Raw genomic sequence first — 6,086 nt, 5'->3', positions numbered from 1 at the left:
CACTCACAAAAGAGGACTTCCAGAACTGCTTCAGAAAGTGGCAAGGATGATGGGATAAGTGTGTTCGAAGCAAGGTGGGAGTATTTTGAGGGGAGTTAATGGCAACGAGTCTTTTACTGTAATAATTTTTTTTAGAGCTTACAAAATACAAATTTTATTTAAATTTGTATACAAATAAAAATTTACCAAAACATCAACATAAACATAATTGAAATCCCTTACCCCAATGGACATTATGGAAAAAAGCCACATTACCTTAATTACATTTCCCAGCTGGTAAATTCTGGGGGGAAAAGGGAGAGCAGAAAGGATGCTGACACTCAAAACATAATTTAATATTCAGTGATGTGTCTGCTTGGAATGTCTTAATTACAGGGATTTCCATAAGAATCACCTTTCTCCAGTTTTCCCATTAAAATGAAATCTTCTACTCAAAAATCACAAATAAGGCTTCTGGCTTCATTTTTCCTGTGAGGTACACAGTATATTTAATATTAAGGCAAATGGTAGAATACATGTATGGGATATTAGTGTGGACCTTCCAATGTAAAATATATTTTAGAATATTCATGGATTTTCCAAACATGTGCTAGAATTAGACACTTGTAAAAACTGTTGCAGGGTGTAACAGCTATTTGTTTCAATGTCTTAGCTGTACCTTTTTGATAGTTCATCTGTTAAATGCAGTCTTGTCTGAGTTTTTCATGGCCTGTGATTTTTGTTTTTAATTATGCAGGATTAAATGTCCACCAAAATTGCTGTAAATGAATGAGGGCCTGGCCTCAAATTCTACATATATGCACACCGTTTGGTCACATAGACTCCTCCCCCAAATCAGCAACACAATATCTACTGAGCAGGCTCACCATGACAGAAAAGTATGAGAACAGGGGCCAGTGATTTAATATAGACTATAAGTAAAATCAGATTATTTAGGATATCTAAATATCTTATTCCACAAGCTTCAGATTTAAGATTTTTCATTCAATGATTCTTGCTCACGCCCTCCCCATGTTTTCCCAATGAGATAACCATGTCTTTCACAGTGAAGAGGGAACCATCCCTTTTTATGGTGAAATGGACTTCCTCCTCCAAGGGACAAGGACAGAGCCGTCACTTCTTGGCCTTGCTAGCCACAGCCTTCTTGGTTGCATCCTCCAGGTCAGCGGCGGAGGTAATTGGGAGCCCGCTGTTACTGAGTATGTTCTGGGCCTCATGGACATTGGTTCCTTCAAGCCGGATCATCAGGGGCACTTTAAGTTCCAGCTCCTGGCAGGCTTTGGTGATTCCATTGGCAATGATGGCACAGTTGACGATTCCACCAAAAATATTGACGAGGATGGCTTCAACCTTAGGGTCAGCTGTGAGCAATTTGAAGGCTTGATATACTTGAGATTCCTTTACACCACCACCACGATCCAAGAAGTTGGCTGGCTTGCCACCATTCAAGAAGATGATATCACAAGTAGCCATGGCAAGTCCAGCAGCATTCACGAAGCAGGCAATGTTCCCATCCAGCCCTATGTACTTTAGATCATATCTGGCAGCTTCGTTTTCAATGGGCTCATTCTCTGATCTGTCGTCCATAACAAATATGTCCTTCTGTTGGAATTCTGCATTATCAAAGTTTATCTTGGCATCAAAACAGATAACTTGTCCTTCTGGAGTTTCACCAAAGGAGTTCACTTCCACCTGAGTAGCATCAATTTTCAGGAAGGGATTATACAGTTTCTTAATTTGCTCTGCAGCCTGGTTTTTCAAAGGCCCAAGGAAGCCTAGATTTTCTGCCATCCGCTGAGCTTGGCTGTCCTTTATCCCTTCAATAATGTCAATTTTCTCCTTAAAAATGAGTTCTGGGCTTGATGCTGCCACCTCTTCAATGTCAACACCCCCTTGGGGGCTGCCCACCAGGACAGGGCCATTGCAGGCCCGGTCCATCAGAATCGTGAAGTAGGTTTCTCTGGAAATGTTCAAGTCTTCAGCAACCATCACCTTGTTAACTTTCACACCTTCTTTTAGAGTTTGTTTTGTTGCTAGATTATACCCAATCATCTGTTTAGCCAGCTGTCCCACAACTTTAGGGTCTTTCATCAAATGAACACCTCCTTTCAAACCACTACTGATGACACCTTTTCCTCTTCCTCCAGCTAAGATCTGGGCTTTTAAAACCATTTCTTTTGCACTTAGTCTCTTAGCGGCCTCTAGAGCTTCATTCACAATGCCTGCCACAAAGAATCTTTGAACTTTCACTCCATTGTCAGACATCAGTTTCTTGTTCTGGTATTCCTGCAGATTCAGCCATCGTCTGGAGGTTAATTGCACTGGCTGAGACCTGGGCGCCAGGAGCCGGGGCCGGAGCGCCAGGTCTCACAGAAGTTTCTGGGCCTGCGCTGCCACGGGGGATGCCATCTTAACCAGGAAAGCCTGTGCAGGGGAGTATATATATTTTTTTAATTTAAACATTCACTGTATTTTGTGATCATATCACATACTTATGAGGCTGTCTTTAGGCAGCTACAAGTAGATCTCCATAACTAATTCCATCAATTGAGGGTCCCACCCTCACAACCTTATCTAGGCAAAATTATCTCTCAAAGTCTCCATCTTCAAATACTATCACATTGGTGGTTAGGGCTTCAACATATTAATTGTGGAGGAAGCATTCAGTCCAGAGTAATATATGCATACATACAATATCAAAATATTTGTTTTTCTTTTAAAATTCTCTGTATCTGAAATTAACTCTCAGGACCCCATTTTAGTTAGTAGCAAAAATGTTAAAATAACTAATTAATAATATCTAGATGCTTTCAGGTAAATTCAGTTCCAAGCAATGGTTTGAAAGCCAGCTTAGCATTATTATCTCAAACTCCTTGCTGATCACAGTCACCACAGAAACTTTCTCGTCTTCCATTCCTGGCCCTGCTGCTCATTCTCAAACAGAGGGAAAGACGCGGAAGAAAACCTTCTGAAATTGAGCATGTTCACTGTGAGGAGATCATTGGTTATTGTGGCTTCTCTTACTCAAATCTACTATAGGTCCAGCTATTGAAAATTATGTCATCTGTTTTCTCAGTGGGGGTGATATCCAATGCTGGCTCTATCACGTAGCACATTGGGTACTGTATAGGTGTCTATCTGGCCTCTGCACTGCTTCTTGGTATGAGTAATTTCCTGAAGCCCAGCTGTACTTTCAACAGATAAACCTTAGCTGGGGGTCCTTACCTCAACTTACTCAAAGGGTCAGTTTTTCCTTCACTGAATCACTGAATTTGCTCCTTGCAATGATTAATTATTTGTCAACTTGGATAGGTTATGGTGCCCAGCTATTGGGTGAAAAACCAGCCTAGATGTTGTCATGAAAGTATTTTTTAGATGCAAGTAACATTTCAATCAGATTTTTAGTAAAGCAGATTACTCTGCATAATGTGAATGGGCCTCATCCAAACAGTTGAAGGCCTTAAGAGCAAAGACTAAGGTTTCCGAAAGAAGCAATTCTTCCTCAAGACTTCAACATAGATACCCTGCCTGAGTTTCCAGCCTGCAGATTTTGCACCCAAGACAACATCAGCTCTTACCTGAATTTCTAGCCTGTTGGCCTGCATTACAGATTATACATTTGTTAACCCCATAATCTCATGAGCCAATTTCTTAAAATAAATCTGTGTGTGTGTGTGTGTGTGTGTGTGTGTGTGTGTTTACATAATCTCTTATTGGTTCTGTGTTGCTGGAGAACCCTGACTAATACACCCCTCAAATAGTTCATGCTTTACCACTTAGGTCTGTATGAATGAAACATTCCAGCATTTCTGATCTTTATGCCTTTGTGCAAGGCAGGGTGCTTATTTTCTTTCTCTTCCAGTGACCTTTCATTGGGCCACTCTTGGTATTTTTCTTGCTTTCTCTAAGACCTCATGAAGTGAACTTAACTATGGGGTGGAACTTATTTGCTGGCTTCCAAGTATTGAAAATCTAAGCAAAATAGGGCGTGACACACATTCACACTCTCCGATTATCCAAAAATAATTTTTAAGGGAGAATCCAATTGTATTTCTACCTGTTCTTCTCTGCTCCCAAATGACTTTGAGTAAGAGGAACCCTCCTTGTCTTCACCTCTCTTCCTTTACCCTTCCTTTGTCTCCTCAGCTTCCTCCAAAAGGCAGAAAGCAGTACAGGGATAGGTGAGATGACCAACTGTTCTAGTTTACTCAGGACTTTCCCAATTTTAAGGCCGAAGTCCCAGTCCTAGGCAAACTGGAATGGTTGACCACACTAGAAAGGGCATCCGGCCAACCAATCAGATTGTCTCACATTTAGTTTGAAATCTTAGCCATCCATCACCCATATAGCAGATTTTTATCTCAGAAAATTTTGGATTCCTGATGACTCTCCCATCAAGTGGAAACTTTGTATCTCCATTCTGAACTGTGAGAGGGGTTGTTGCCGAGGAAGCTTATGTGTTTCAAAGCAGTAGTCTGTCACAAACCCATACTTCATATATTAAACTAAGAGTATAATTTGATAACCTTCCAAATAATTTATTAATCCTCAAGAATTATGAATCTGGCATAAACAATGAAAGAAGGCATAGACTGTGGCATTAGTAAAGTGGCTTTTTGAGAATGAATAAATGTATATTAGTGCAAGTTTATAATAAACTTGCTGCTTATATGTAATATAGAGATATTCTACATTGAAGCTATATCTTAAAATCAATAATATCTTGGAGTCTAGGAAATGCACTGTTATTTTTATTGATTTAGTAGAAACAGACCATGTGAAAATGGAACCATCAACCTGCAGAGTTACTCAGTCGCATCCAGGATATATGAGCAAATGGAGCCAGCTCGCCAAGAACTAAAGAATGAGAGTCCAGATAAACATGAACGACCTTTCAGCTCTCACTGAGTACATAAGGTGGCAAGCTCGGGGAAACTGCTAAGAAAAGCAGTAGCAGGTCCTGTAGCTATAGAAAGGCAATCAAAGTCAGGTGGTATGAGAAGCCGCAGTTTCAGAAGTATTGCGTTTATTATGAAACTGGTTCTGGTTCAAAGGTAAATTCTGCCCCTAATTTGCACAGGAGCGGAAGAGCTAAAACACAGGGAATAGAGAAGTAAGAGGGCCTGTGGGGTGACACCTTGCTAATATGCCCCTGCTCTGAATAGATTTTCAAAGCTAAAGTGAGAGCAAACTGATGCAATGGGAAATGCGCCACATAGCCAATACTGTTCTAAAGACCTACTATTATAATTGAGTTATGCATATTCATTCAATTGTTTACTGAGCTTTCAGTAGATTAAATGAATACTATTCTGATTTACACACAGTGTATTTTCAGTGTGAGATATGAGAATTGTTAGAAAAACAAATTATCATCTTTTTTATTGCAATGCAGTTTCAAAAACTTCATAGCTGTTTGTACTATCTTGGCTAAGGTATTATTATGAAACAGGTTGACCAGAGGTATGTACTTCAGAATAAATGTCAAAATGTAAGTTGAGAAATGATATTATTTGCTAACAGTCAAGGTTTGCCATTTCAGACAGCAAATACTAACACACACACACACACACACACGATGCCAAAAAAAATGTATACACATTTTAAGGAAAAACTGTATTAAAATTGTAGTACTCGACATATACTGATAACAAAAGATGAATACAAGTCATGTGGCACCCCGGTATACACATGTATATAAAAGATATAAATAAAGTTCACAAAAGCAATTACAAGGAAATGAAATGTGTATCTTGGATGTGGTACAGATGGCATTTGCATCTTAATGATTTGCAAAGATTAAAGTAAACTGTACAACCTTGTCAGTGATTTTTTTCTTTGTTGGGAAAGCATCTATGACAAAAACACAGGTTTTATTTTTCTTACTTTTCTTAATAATTTTTCAAGATTGAAAAATGCTCCTCACCCCCACTTATACTTGAAACCTTCATTAATAGCATATAGGTCAAATTTTTATTGGTGAGGGAAAAATCATAATTACTGAGAAATTATTAAGAAAACAAAATTATCTTAATAACAACATGTAAACCAGTAGGCATGATAATACACAAATTAATTCATTTGAT

At 39.0% G+C, this 6,086-nt stretch overlaps 1 pseudogene across 1 annotated transcript; it reads right to left on the bottom strand.

Annotated features, from left to right (window-relative positions):
- Positions 1-715: 715 nt before the first annotated feature.
- LOC109387802 (succinate--CoA ligase [GDP-forming] subunit beta, mitochondrial pseudogene) lies at positions 716-2,409 on the bottom strand (annotated as a pseudogene). The gene has a single exon (XR_002125094.1). The product of XR_002125094.1 is annotated as a succinate--CoA ligase [GDP-forming] subunit beta, mitochondrial pseudogene (transcript).
- Between the last annotated feature and the right edge of the window lie 3,677 nt (positions 2,410-6,086).

This window comes from Hipposideros armiger, unplaced genomic scaffold (genome assembly GCF_001890085.2).
Source record: "Hipposideros armiger isolate ML-2016 unplaced genomic scaffold, ASM189008v1 scaffold_169, whole genome shotgun sequence".
NCBI lineage: Eukaryota > Metazoa > Chordata > Mammalia > Chiroptera > Hipposideridae > Hipposideros > Hipposideros armiger.
The sequence above is the reverse complement of the archived record's forward strand: the minus strand, read 5'-3'. Positions and strand labels throughout refer to the sequence as shown.